This window comes from Anas platyrhynchos, chromosome 1 (genome assembly GCF_047663525.1).
Source record: "Anas platyrhynchos isolate ZD024472 breed Pekin duck chromosome 1, IASCAAS_PekinDuck_T2T, whole genome shotgun sequence".
Taxonomy (NCBI): Eukaryota; Metazoa; Chordata; class Aves; order Anseriformes; family Anatidae; genus Anas; species Anas platyrhynchos.
Genome location: NC_092587.1, coordinates 106,501,814 through 106,516,702, shown reverse-complemented (window position 1 = coordinate 106,516,702; position 14,889 = coordinate 106,501,814). Strand labels below are relative to the sequence as shown.

At 36.5% G+C, this 14,889-nt stretch overlaps 1 long non-coding RNA gene across 3 annotated transcripts in view; it reads right to left on the bottom strand.

Annotated features, from left to right (window-relative positions):
* The window catches only part of LOC106014431 (uncharacterized), a 62,351-nt gene extending 49,785 nt beyond the window's left edge, over nucleotides 1-12,566 (bottom strand). For 2 of the 3 annotated variants that reach the window (XR_005262722.2, XR_011804285.1), the window contains exon 1: nucleotides 10,363-10,467. This is a non-coding gene — a long non-coding RNA (uncharacterized lncRNA). Of the gene's footprint in view, nucleotides 1-10,362; nucleotides 10,468-12,351 lie in introns of those variants that run through there. The other variant, XR_011804286.1, reaches the window with a different exon arrangement.
* Nucleotides 12,567-14,889: the final 2,323 nt, after the last annotated feature.

Genomic DNA, 14,889 nt, shown 5'->3' with positions numbered 1-14,889 from the left:
TTCAAACAGCTTCACACATATTTTGTGTCAACTTATTAGAATGGAATGAAAGAATATCTGTTTGCAGAAAAGATTATTATACTTATTTAAACTCAATTGCAGATTGACATACTTTGGTAACAGGCTAATGTTATTTAAATGGCTGCACTACAGTGTTCTCTGCACACGGAATTAGGTTATGGTGCAGGACTAGTTCTCATGTGCACTTTCCAAACCACTTCTCTGTATTTTTAAATGAAATCTACAAGATAAGTATTTGAAATGTCAATGACAGTTGTCTGAATTGTTTCAAGTTGTTTTCATTTGAAAACAGGCATGAAAAACAAGAAAGAAAAAAGATCAGTTGAGGTTGCATTTTGCTCACAATTCAATGAAAATAAAGTAACTATTTGCACATATTAAGCCAATTTACAAATGAAGCATTTCACACACAGACATTTTGAAAAAACACAGCTAGCACTATTAAAAATCTAGGAAGGAAAGAAGTGTGAAAATTAAATTTTTTGAAGATGTAGTAAATATTAATAAATATGAACCATCCAGTGGGGAATAAAAACTGTTTCAACATAATTCAAATAGTTAATAATTATAAAAAAATATTCAAATAATTATAATCATATCACATAAGACCCCCAAGAAATCACTAAAATCATTTTTTTATTATTTTTTTTTTTTTAATAATTAGGTCCAGAATATGAATTTTGGGATATGGATTTACTTTTATGTGAAACTGTTGTTAGTCTCCATTGTAAGATCTCAAATATCTTGGACTACAGTGAGATTTGATGTCTGAAAATATCTTCACAAGGAATGGCTGATAAAGTAAAAGCTTACAGATATCTTTTTCTTATATACTTGCAACCATTTGTACATGGACACAATATAGACATAAAAGACCATGAGCTAACTTTAAATTAGCATGACTTTAAAATCGATCTTACTTTAATGCCTCCTCTTTTCTTTTATTCCAAAACATGTCAGCTATTAGCAAATAATATGCTCATTATGATTTCCATCATCTTGTACTCTCTCCCAGTAAGTAATAATATGCTCAAAGGTAATAATCCTCGACAAGCTTGACTTGTGGTAATGTATTTCAGTGAGAGCCTGGGTGATACCTCCCCTGACGGGTCTCATTGAGACGATGTACCAGCGGTCACTTTGCAAACTGCTTAATCACAGCTATGCAGGCTTTCCAAGATTTTTTGAAAATGGAAGGCCAAACTTAACTAAGCACTGCTAACTAGAATTTAGTAAAATTATCACACCTATAAAGAATAATGTGAAAGGCTATAAGAAAAACGCATACTTTTATGTTCACGAATCAAAGGGAACTTACATTTTTTGCAACCACCGACATGTATAATATGAAACTGAATCACATTATCACTCAAGACAGTGCAGTTTCTATCATAACATAATAGCTGTATTGTTAATTGGATTTTTTTTTTTTTTTTTAAATGGACTTTCTGAAGTAGACATTGAACTTTGCTACCATGTTGCTCCATATAGACTGCATCAAAATGGGCTTGGGAGTGGTAGGGTTCTGAAAACATTTTGCAAAGGCAAAGAATTCAACATTCATAGTGGCTTCAAAGAAATTAACAGGAGAGGTGTTCCCCTCCTTGGGAAAACATGTATGATTTTTACTCTTCTGAAAGGGCAAATTTAGTGAATCAGATTCTGGAAATGAATTCAAACAACTGAGTTACTTCATTTCCATGATTTTGAAAAGTTTATTTTGATGTAATCTCTCTCCATCACTTATTTCACTGTATCTCCCCATTTCCTCAATACATGGATGTTCAAAAATACTTTGAAAAAGGTGTAAACAACATAACTTAATTTTTAAATGAAGCAGGTAGAAAATATTTGCACAACTCCCCAGCTAGAGCTTGTTTGCAGAATTTATCTTCACTGCAGTTTCCACTAAATGTAAACATTAACAAAGATAGAGTTTCGATGCTTAAAACGACAGTATCAGTGTGTATTTCAGTGAGTTTACCTGTGGGTACAATTCATATATTCCCATGCATTGATCTAAAATCTAGACCCTTAAAACGGAACTCTAACATTCCGTTCTTTCGTTTCCATCTTGGTTAAGAATGTGTTCACTAATAGCATTAGTTACATTAATACATCCATTTACAACCATCTTGACTCTCTCCCAATATGTAGCAATACGTTCAGTTGTAACAATATGAACTATAAGAGTTTAAAAATGCATAATTCAGCAGTATGAAAAGTCATATGAAATACATCTTAATATATGTCCAAAAGTGTTAGGTTTTTGGTGTTGGTTTGTTTTTGTTTTAGCTCAGTTATGTTTTGAGAGAGGTGGTTGTTTTTTTTGTTGTTTGTTTGTTTTGTTGTTGTTGTTTTTTTTTGGGGGGGGGAGGGGTCAGAAAACAGAGACAAAAAAAAAAAAATCTATTTTCCTTTACTCTTCCTATATATTCTATGAAGTTTGCTACAAGTGCAAAGAGATCTGTGGGAAAGTCATTCTTAAACAGTTGTGCCTGATTAGATCATCAAGCAAAATAAAAAAAAAATAAATAAAAAAAGGAAAACATTAAAATTGTACTTACCACTTCTAGGACTTAAAGTTATATATAATAAACTGTTGGAAGTCTGAAATAACTGAAGCAGTGGTTGAAATTATCTACACAAAAATCAACTAATAACAAAATAAAACATCTACACTTTTTTCATTCCCCCAAAAAGCCACATTTAATTTTGATATGCTATATGAAATGATGACTAGAAAACATTTTAGGACTTCAATTTGTGATAACAGAGGGGTTTTACTGCAGAGCAGATGAGTAATACTTAAGAAAGCAATTCAAAACCTGGTAAGAAAATTACCAGAGGCCTTCAACAAGCCATTTCAGGAAGACTATAAAGACTGAGTCAAAATAACTAGATAAACAAAGACAAAAATATTACACAAAGAAGAAACGAAAATGCCAGAGAGACAAAAATTGGACAGACAAATGTTTTCCAAGAAGGAGGCTCCATCAGCCACCAAACAGAAATGAAAATGTGAGAGTGCATGGGGAAGGTGGAATCCAGTGTGCCCTGCTTAAGCATCCACATTTGAGTGAAGCTTATTCAAGTGAAGCAAAATACATCAAGCACTTTATATTTGTAATAGACAATGGGAGGCAGAGTTCAGAGTCTTTGTCTAGAGACTTGTAAAACATTTTTCTACTAGCTACAAAGGAAATTAAAGCTAATTTCACATAAAATGTAGGCAAAAGCTGTCTCCCAAAGCTTTCATAGGCTATGGCAACATATAAAAATGGTCTTAAAAATATTTTAAAAACTCTTTCACAAAATTGGTTCAGTTCGGAGAGAAATATTAAGTAGGGGAAGAATTTTGTGTTCTCATTCTATTCTATGAGAATTGGTAGAAAATAAAGCAATGGGTTTAACACCAAACTTCGGCTTGAATAAAAGGACACCAAATAATTTCCACATTTAATTTGTTTCTGAAGTGGATATGGATGGATTAAGAGTATCATGTAAGTTACAGTGAAAAAGAAACGTGAAGTCAAAAAAAGTGTGGTCTTCATAGATGGAATTTTAAAACTTACATTCTTTGAAGCATGACAAATGAAACAATTTTCATTCAAATAAGCAAGTCCAACACAGAGATTCAGAGCTGCCTGGAACTGAAAGCATTACCACAGCAAGGACAGGGAAGATAACAAACAGTTTCCAAAAACAGACAATATTCCACACTTAGCTGAGGGTGCCTCAGGCCAGAGGCTGGCTCAGTATCTGCTGCACCATGGCATCCCAAAGTGAGACCTGATCAGCTTGGCCTGAGAGATCTGGACAGGAAGGAGCAACAGTGGTCTAATTCTTGCCAGTCCCACAGAGGTAGGAGTTGAATAACCAAACCACAACCATTATTTCTTCTGTTGTGCCACCAGGAAAGAACAAGTCATAAAGCTCAACACTGCTCCAACCTATTTGGTTTAGCATGCATGGAGTCCTCCTCACCACGTGGTCCTGGTTCTAAGGCAAAGTTTCAAGTTCTACACTTGACACACACTGTGTTTTACTATGATTTCTATCTTGTCCCTCTGTCGTGTTTCCGCTCGAGTGGGCAGCCGAGCTCCACCACAACCGCTCTCTCACTCCCCCTCCTCAAAGAGGAATGGGGAGAAAATATGTGAAAAGGGCTCAAAGGTCAAGATAAGGACGAGAAGATCATGCAGTAATTATTGTAACAGGCAAAACAGACCTGGCATAGGGAGATAGTAATATTTATTGCTTATTACTAACAAGCTAGAGAAGTGAGAAACAAAGCAAAGAAACCAAAAGCACCTTCCCCCTCCATCCACCCTCTTCCACCTCCTCCCCCCAAGTGGTGCAGGGGAATGGGGGTTATGGTCAGTCTACAGCGCTTCTTCTCTGCCGCTCCTTCTCGGTCACTCTCGTCCCCTGTGCTGTGGGGTCCCACCCACGGGATGCAGTCCTTGATGAACTGATCCAGCGTGGGCTTCCCACAGGCAGCAGCTCTTCCAGAACTGCTCCAGATATGGGTCTGTACCACAGGGTCCATCCCTCAGGAGAAAACTGCTCCAACCTGGCTCCCCTACGGGCAGCAGCTCCTGCCAGGCCACCTGCTCCTGCGTGGGCTCCTCTCCACGGGCTACAGGTCCGGCCCGGGATCTGCTCCGGCAGGGGTCTTCCACAGGCGGCAGCCTCTGTCAGTGCAGGGCCACCTGCTCCACTGTGGTCTCCTCCACGGGCTGCAGCGTGGAACCCTGCTCCACTGTGGTACTCCATGGGCTGCAGGGGGACATCCTGCTTCACCATGGTCCTCACCACAGGCCGCAGGGGACTTCTGCTCCGGCGCCTGGGGCACCTCTCCCCCTCCTTCTTCACTGACTTGGCGCCTGCAAGGCTGTTACTCACTCCTCTCACTCTCCCAGCTGCTGTGTGGTGCAGTGTTTTTTTTCCCCTGTCTTAGATATGCTCTCACAAAGGCGCAAAACAACATTGCTTATAGGCTCAGCTTGGGTCAACAATGGGGCCCTTACCAAACATGGGGCAGCTTCTAGATGCTTCTCACAGAAACCACTCCTATGGTCCCCTGTTACCGAAACCTTGCCACCTAAACCCACAACACCCTCATATAAAATAACTATAGCAAATAAAGACAGTAGACACAAGGTCTTGTCAATTAGTTACTACAGTCTCCTGCAAACCAGATGAACTATAATAGTTTGTCAGCAACATCCTGGTAACACAGAGCTTTATTACAATGACTTAGGTTGAGAAACATTAGCACATTCCCCAGGGATGCCAAAATTAATTGACAAGCCAAAATTAATTGACTAAACAATAGTTTAGTGTTACTGAGAATTACCTTTCACTCTGCCAGTTATTTATCTATGCATGTGGTGTTAAAATAAATAAATAAAATCAAGGTGCACAGGTGTCAATGTGTTTCAATCAATTTCAGTGTGGAAAAATTGACTGCTGATGCCCAATGATGCAACTGACAGGTTTCAACTACACACACAATGGGGAAGGTTAACTCTCATTGAATAATTCACTCTGCCCGTAAACACAAGAGTAATAGGAAGTGTTTGCATTACCAGAAGCATTGCATTTTTCCTAGCATGGTGAGCGGACAAGCCACTTAACTTTCATTTTAAGTATCTGATAACAGCCCACTAACAACAAAACAGGAAAGCATAACATGGACCAGATCTGCATTCCTTTGTGTACATATTTTATATATTAAAAGCATTATATATGAAGACTTTTCTCCAGGTTTTGAAGTTAAAACTCCTAAAGTTTGGTATCGTTTCTTCTACTTTTAAATGTGCACTCTCACTTGTGACTGCATTAACCCCTGCCACCATGAGTACCACGCCTCTCTCCAAAACACTGAAGGTGGTAAGCTTGCCCACGTATCATGAATTATTCCATTCAATTAAATGCTGGATCATTTGCCTATTTAATAAATAGGCACATACTTCTTCACATACTTCTCTATTTTGACTTGGCAGTTGGTTTTTCAAAGTCAATGGTGGTCAAACCTAGATGTGTTGGCTCAAGATGACCTGGCTCATTAGATCTTGCCATCTGCCCAACTGCAAGTAAGATGCAATTATCTAGCTTTGAGGCATATTTTCCAAATGTCTCTATGCCTCCTTCTGTCCACTAAGATTTACCCTTTCCAGTTTGATTGCTAAATCAAATTCTAAAGCTTACTCTTATATTTTGCCAGTTTGGCACCCAATGTTAACATCATCGCAATGAAGATACCAACATTTTTTTTAGACTGCTTAAAAAAAAAAAAAGTATCTGGGAACTGGATTGTATTTATTGAAAGCACCCATTCAGATCTACACTACTATGATTTCACTACCTAAGATAACTAACAGAATATCCCTAAAGCATTATGTTTTTTTCCTACATCCCACAATAAATAAGCCATAAGTCCTTCTAAATCCTAGTTATGTAAAGGCATATTAGTAGATGTTAAGCACCTGAATATCTCCGAATACTTGTATATATAAAATCTTGGATTGGCATGTAAGTAGTATTCAATGATTCAGGTCTTGGTTACTTTTGAAATAGATAACTAGAATCCATATTTGCTTGGACACATGAAAATGCTAACAGATTAAAAATAAATGAAGTAATCTCCTCACACACAGTACAAAACAGACAACTATACACAAAACTGGATATTCTTTTAAACAGATTAATTTATATGCATTGTGTCAATTTAATGGAATTCATGAACTTGGAGGTAAATATAGCAGACAAATTTATTCCTTCTCTTCTTTAAAAATTCTAACCTCTTTGCAACTATGAAGAATGTATTTGAAACAAGTGACTTATTCATTTCAAGATTAGCATTTACTGTGGTCTGCAGATGAACAAAAGATGTATGGACATTCAGAAACAGCAGATATAATTCTTCTGTTTATACATGCATCCTATAAATGCAAGCAAGTCTAACTCAGTAATTTTCTAGTTTTTATTTCAGGCAGCAGAGCAGCTGTGACTTCATTGCTTCAGTTTAATTTTAATTGAATGTGCAGTTTGGAATATGTTAAAATGATCCACGTGACATTTTAAAGTATCTTGTATATGCAACTGCTGAAAATCCATCAGACTTTAAGGGAAGAAGAGGATATGCACAAGATGACACTACTGATCCGTTGCCCCGTCCACTTCACCCAGAATATTTATCAAAGAGCACAAAACTATGTTAAGTGCAGTAAAACAAACAAAGTACAACTTTTACTATGGAAAATAAGATTTTGAAATGTAGCCATTCAAAACGTACCTATTTCCATTCCTAAGGGGTTTTCTTGGAGGCAAGAGAAGTTCATGAAAAAAGTTCCATAACAAAACCAAAACCCCGCACATTTTTTTTTTCTAATTCACAATAAGCATTCCTTCAGTATATATTTTCTAAACGTGATGATGTTTGACTTTGGTTTGGTAGATGTACTTGGTTTACTGGGCTCTGGAACACCACAGAGCATCATCTCCAATGCTTCATTTAGAGAGATGCAGTAGTGTAGAAAGAAGGCTCCAGCTAGACAGACCAACCGCCCCCAGCACCACCTTCCCTTTCCCTCCCCAGCCACTGCAGCCTGAGCATTGGGGCAGGCACATTGCCCATCGCTTGCCAGAAAACTGCAAAGACACAGGACCCAACCAAGCTCAAAAAAGGTTTTGTGTAACTGGGTAACAAGTTAGCTGAAAGGTCACAGACCTTATCTATCAACTAGAACTATTGTTTCCTTTCCAGTAACATAAAACATTTCATTGGGTTATGCGTATATATAACAGAAAGCAAATACTAAATGATTAAGTTGCCTATGTATAATGATGAAGTATGCCTATGTATATATACTTTCCTCATTTTCTTCCATCCCAATTTTGTTTTGATGGCTATATTTCTTTCATTATCCTCAATCCAATTTCTGAAGAACATTGAATAATAACATACTGTTGACACTAAATTGCTAAAAATGACATTGCTGATGTTTCTTTTTTTTTTTTTTTTTAAATATTCTGATCACATTATTTCATTATTTTGAAGCTAATATTCATGTTGTACTCCATCCAAAAAGTCTTTCTCACAGAACTAGCTAATAAAAACTGTTTGGTCATGTAATATTATGGTCCTTGCAACCAACAGGCCTACTTGGTTTGAAAAAGTTAATCAGAGTACCTTAAAACCAGAAATGTCATTGTTATTCAGCTCTGTCATGCAGTGGTATGCTTTACAGCTGACTCTTGTATTGTGCCAGTAGCTGATAATACTAAGGAAGACAGCGCTCAAGTGTCAGACACTACTGCTTCTAGCATCTGACAGTCAATGTTTTCATGTAAAATTTCCAGAAAAAACAAAAACTGAAAACCAGTTTCAGAAAACCACTGTCATGTCTAAATTAATGTAAGCAAATATCCAAACACTTCTGCATTTGTCATCTTTTGCCATCCACCAATCTGCCTCCACAATTCTATGAAAACATTTCTCATTTCTTCTTTTCTTAAAAACAAACAAACAAACAAACAAAAAAAATGAGTAAGAATTACTTGGGAATAATAGTTTTTGAAACTACACATCTGTGAGAGAAAGGGAGAAAGGCAATGGGTGTAATTTTGCTTACAGTGAAAATAACTGGATATTACAAAACAAGAAGAGTGTCTCGACAAACAGCATACAGTGAGCTCAGAAAGTCTTACTAACACTAACAGATAAAATTGCAATAGAATTGATGGAGGTATTCTGAAAAAACATATTTTTCTCCTCCTTAGTTCCTTTACACTGTCCTCTCCAAGCGAGCTTCTTTACTCAATTATCATAAACCTTCCATACAAAAATTTAGTGTGCTGTTTTCTCAAACATAACCACAATATTCTTCCCATTTTCATTTCCAGAATAATCCCTTTTCCTTTTTAATATTTGTCTACTACAGTGAGGCATTCATTCATAACCAGGCACAACAATGAGCATGATGTAGCACGAGTATGGGTGCAATTAAAGTATGCAGCAATCTAGACACAAACTTGATCATTAATATTCTCTGTTTATTATGGCCACAGTTACGAAGAATTACTCAGATTCCAAAATTATAGTCTAATATCAGGCAAAACAGAGAAAACAGTCATCAGAACAGTTCTTAAAAACAGTAAAAACAGAGCACTTGCTGCATTACATGTTTCAGTGCATGTATGACACGTGAGATTAGTTATTTGCTTTTGCATGTTTTGCATTCCTTATTTCCATAGTCTTCTTCCAAACAGACATGTTGATTCTGGAGATTTACTGATTAAAAATATATATATTAAAAAAAAAGAAAGATAAAGTAGCACCCCCTGTGTTATCCCTACAAAATTAAGAAGAGCTAACTCTTTATTATGGAGAGTTTAAGGTAAGAAGATTTTACAGATGGTGTAACTTTCAGAAGCGCTTCTCTCAGCTGTGAAATGAGATTTTTCTGGAGGGAATGATTCTTTGTTGCCTGAAAACTGTTCCAGCAAGTCCAGGAAAAAATCTGCCTCTGGACTGGTGGGAAACCTGCAGGGCCTTCAAATTCGAAGTGGAGAAAGCCCCAGTGCTTTTAAAGAACAAGATTACCACAAGGAGTGGAAGCAGATCAAGTGCTGAGCTTAGCAAAGTCTAACATGAAAACAGTGAGTAAATTCCAAATGATCCCAACAAAAACAGTGTTTACCCAGATGAACAAAGTTTCATTATGTGATGGGCTCATCCAGTTGCTCAGGCTCAGTGCAAGTAGTATTCTGTGCATCAGTGGCTTCCTAGGGCCTGTCACTGAAACCACAGCAAAACACTCCCTGCTATAGAAGCCACTGTCAAAAATACATACACAATGACTCAGCCTCAATCTCAGTGCTGGCGATACGGATTAGCTAAGAATAGCTACCTCATCTATAGTATGGTTTCTAACATACTAACTGAGGCGATCCCACAAGAAGATTGGCTAAGAAAGGATATTGTAAAGCATGTAATGGATATTTGTTCAGCATGAAGAAATAGATAATATAGCAGAGAAAACATTCACTCATTTATTTTACAATCAAAAAATTCTGTAATGAAGCATTGTACTACAATGAAGACACCTACATGTTCATATGCAGCATCAGCTCCTCCATCCCAGACACAACAGGAATGAACATGGAAGAAGAGAAGAACAAAGCTCTCATACTTTATTATGATATAGTGACATTACAAAACACTGGTAAAGAAAATGTTGCATAGCCCAAGACATCAGCATTCAGTATACTCACAAAGGAAAAACAACAAAGTTGATTTTTCTTGGGTTTACTTACCCAGTGGCCACTTACCCTAAGTAAAGCACAAGATGTGATTCAGGTGTGGTAATAGAGAGCACCTCCTGGCTTAAGTTGCCACCAAGAGCTCCACGTTCCTACCTCTAATTTACTCTAATTTCCCAGCTGCACTACACCTGTGAGCATTGCACAGACTTTGCCTCAGCAGCACACCAAATATAAAGCATCATACTCCATTTATTGAAGTGAATACACTTCAGTCAGCAGTAAAAGCAAACGGCTGGTACCTGTACCATGCAATGAACAACAAAAAAAAAAAATCCATCCTAGTTGATATTCTTTTCCTATACATGTGATCTTTATTAGAAAAAAAAAATGTATAAATAACTTCTGCTTTATGTTTATATTTATTTTCATAAGATAGTCTTCCACTATGATTTTAGCATAGGAAAAGTTACAGTACACGTATCTAAACAGTTAAAACATTATATATTTACTTTCCTGTTTGTTTTGATTCACCTTAATTAAACATCTTTAACAGGTTGCAATAAAAATTACGTTGCTCCAAGCTATATACTTTGCTTTTCAGAAGCAGAGCAATAATAAACTGTCAATGCTTTCATCAAAACTCGCTCCTAAAGAATATGTATACAAATGTTGGCAAGAAAGAAAGAGTACCAGGAGATAAAAAAGGCACACTCACACTGAAGTACATCAATATGCAGTTGTTAATATGCAGTCCAGAATCCCCTTTTCATTTTGAAGTGCCCTTACCCTTGAGCGATCACAAAGAATAGGAGTAACTTGGCAGATGTAACAGTATCAGTAACAAAAGTAATAACAGGAAGATCTTCCTGCCTCTGTTTGAATGACAGTTCACTTACCTGCCTTCTCCTTTTTCCTTTCTCCAGTAACCACAAAATGTATTACATGTTTTGTACTGCGTGATTTGCTTGACTGTAAGTGCACACAGGCAAGAAACAATTTCTCTGATGATATTACATGGAGCAGGCTAAATGCTAGGGTTTTGTGAGTGGTCTGAAACTTAATTTGTGCAGCTTGTGAACCGTGCAGCAGTACACAGCGCAGGCAGCCCTGCGTAACTCCCAGCTGCACTTCCATCTCAATCCCCTGGCTGTGGTTATGTATTCATATGTGCTTTGTCTCCGGGTTAACAATTTTATAAGAAGTTTAGTAAAAGAGCATCTGCTGATGAACCCAAGTCATGCTTACCTTGACAACTTCAGTTAAAAGAATGGGTAAGACCTTTGTTTCAGGTAATTTCCCATGCTTACATTTTTGCTTTGATTTTGAATCCATTTTAATAAGGACTAAAAATTGATCAAAACTAAGAAAAAAGTGCAATATTCAGTATTTCACCTCAGTCACAAACACTTCTGTAACCCAGAAAAAAGATTCTCTGCCTTTGACAGAAGTGAAGTTTGAAACATCTAGCATGTAACGTGTGTGCACATGCACAGATGTGTGTGTGTGTTTAAACAGATTTCATTTGAAGAATGTTTCTCCTTTTATAACTGTTAATTCTGTGATTTCAGTGAGAAATACCAAGTAATTACCTGCATAAAGACAATGAATTACCTGCATAAAGACAATGATCTACTAGTATTTAATTTCTAGGCCTCTTGAACTTGTTAAGATCCTAATCTCAAATAACTTCTCAAAAATTTTTGGAAAGAACATTCATATTACACCATATTACACCTATGTCTCTCAACACGTTTGGATGATCATCTACTATATCAGGTAAGTAATTTGTAGCACACAACAGCAGAAGAATTGATTTCTCCCTCTTTAGGTGTGTATCTTAGAAAGGTATCCAGAAATTCAACTTTCACGATGTTGAATAATGTCAGAATGTCAGCAGATAGCACTGTCACCTACAAGGTACCTTGTAGTAAGTAACCTACAGCTTTCAGACATGAGACTGAGTATTGATATTGTCACAACTAAGAAAAAAAGACATTTACATTTACCAGTCTGATAAAATGGTTATTGGTGTTTGTATTTGGATTATTCTCTTACCTTTTATTCTGGTAATATTGTATTGAACTGCCCTTTTGCAAGTGGGAGCTGGCATAGGTTGTTCTGGCCGTGAGCAAATATATTGCCTCCACTTCATCCGGCTCTCCCCCACAGTTGGAAACTAAGGTGTCTTCCAGCACACCTTAGTTTCCAACAATCTTCACAATCAGTTCTGTCACAAATTTACTTTTCAGTGACATTTCACTTTCCAAAGAATAGTTCATTTTATGACTGGAGAACTTATCATTTGGACACCAGAAATGTTTCTGAACTTTACTAGTAATGGCCATAATCAGCAGCTGAAAGTCTGCTGAAATCAGATGAAGCTCAGCTGTACCCAGCCATAGCTTAGAGTTGTAGCCAGTGAAGCAAGCAAGAACTTTACTTGTCTCAACAAAGCAAAAAGGGAATAATTCATGAAACTTCACGTTTGGAAAAAGTTATAAGGACCAAGGTCAATGTAGAGAGCCATTAATTTAACAATTAACTGACTGAGAAGATACAATCAGAAGGGATTTATTTTTAAGTATAAGGATTATATATTGACAAAAGACAGGTCAGCTGATAACTAAATAGTACAAAAACACACAACAAATCTACTGATTCCAATTTAAATGCTCGCATATGTATTGAGTGCCATTTAAGTATTTCAAAATGTTCTACATGCTCTTAAAAAAATCATTAAAATCAGGACAACCATTCATGCTTATTACAGCCCATTTTCCTTTAATTCTTTTCTAAATCAGATTTTGTTCATAATTAAAGAGAGATAAAAGCCAAACCAACAAAGCAGGTAAGCTTGTTGCAAAACTTTCTGGGTAGAACTGTTTCTAAAAAGTAAAGATTTGTTACACACACTTCCTGCAGAAGGTCCCATGATGTGCTGGATTCTTTCAGAAAGCAAGTATGCTATCTCTTGTTTACTGCTCCACTACTGCCCATTAACTGAAAGACTCCTGGTCTCATGGCATAACTGAGAAAATTAAATACAATCCACAAATAAACACATATACAAATATATTAAGTTACGGACTTTACAAAAAAAAAAAAAAAAAGAAAAAGAAAAAGGAAGGAAAATATAAACAGCCATTAGTTCCTACCTTTCGAGGTTCTGCTAATAAACCTGGAAAGTTGCCGATGATCGGCATGTTGGTAAGAAAGTCCTGTAGCCAATTATCAGCAGCTGAAAAGAGAATAACGTCAAGGTAATTTTGACACACAAGTCACATAAATACTGTGCAATTGTTACCGTCTAAAGGAAATTGAATTTTCTGCTTCACAGGAAACACCGATATTTCATATTGGTTTCCATCGGTTATTGGAATAGATACACATATATAAGTCCAGATATATAATTACGTATTTTATGTTATACATATAATATTGAGTAACAATAAAATTCAATAAATATTTTATTCAAAACTTTCAATGCATTAATATTGTCGTTTTAGACCATATTTTTTTTAGGGTGCAAAATATTATTTTTATTTTCATTTTCATTTTACACACAGACATACACATTTAAACTATATTGACTCTAAGAAGCCTCAATCTATTTTAAATAAGGTACAACAGACACCCCAGATAGACTGCATTTCGTCATCCACTTCCTTTAATAGCCAACATCAAAACCTGTCTTAGAGTATTCACTTTCTTTAACATCTTTTTTATCAAAAGATCCATTGAAGATCCTCATGGTCAGAATTTCCCATTTAAATTTATCCAAAGCAGGTGTTGTCCTCAGCTTATGTTACTTTCCCTTACTCATTTAAGGAGAGATCGTATACCAGTCTTTAGTTATGAGCAATAGCTAAATGCTTTTAGCCTTGCCTTCTAAAAGAGATTCTTCTTTTTTGTTCTTTTTTTTTTAGTTCTTGCCTTTACTCCAGCTAGAAGTCACCGTTTTTGTGTATACATTCCTGAAAAACCTACATATAACACCTCCAACAAACTCTCGTGAGGGTTTCCATCCAAAAGAATCCTAATACTTACCACTATCATATTGTCTATTTCCCTAAGGATAATTTTTACTTTTTCAGACACTGAAATTCTATCTAAGGATTACTACCAAAAATTCCTGCTCAGCTTTACTAATCTAATGGACATGCAACTCCTCTAAAGCCCTGCCAGAAAAGGTTCCGCTGTTTAGGGTTTTCTTTATCTTTTAAAAAGATAAATATCCCTTTCGTTTCTTGTTATGCTTAACCACACACTGCCAACAGAGAGATCAGTTATTCTCTAAATGTCTCAACTCTGTATCATAATGACAAAATCAACCTATACAGCAGTCTTTGTTGGAGGGGGAGAATTGCTTTAGCTATGTGCAGGCTCCTTCTATTACAGAACTCATCCAGGAGCCATACCAGGTAGCACATTACTCTGAACAGCCCATTAAAACTGAGCCCTGTTCCTTCAAGCAATTACTTTGTACTTAATACGTCAATCCCACTCACTCCAAACAATATATTAACAGTTGAGCTAATGTCACCTAGAAGCTGAAAACTGACATTAAGATGCACCCCCTGGAAGCCTGAAGTC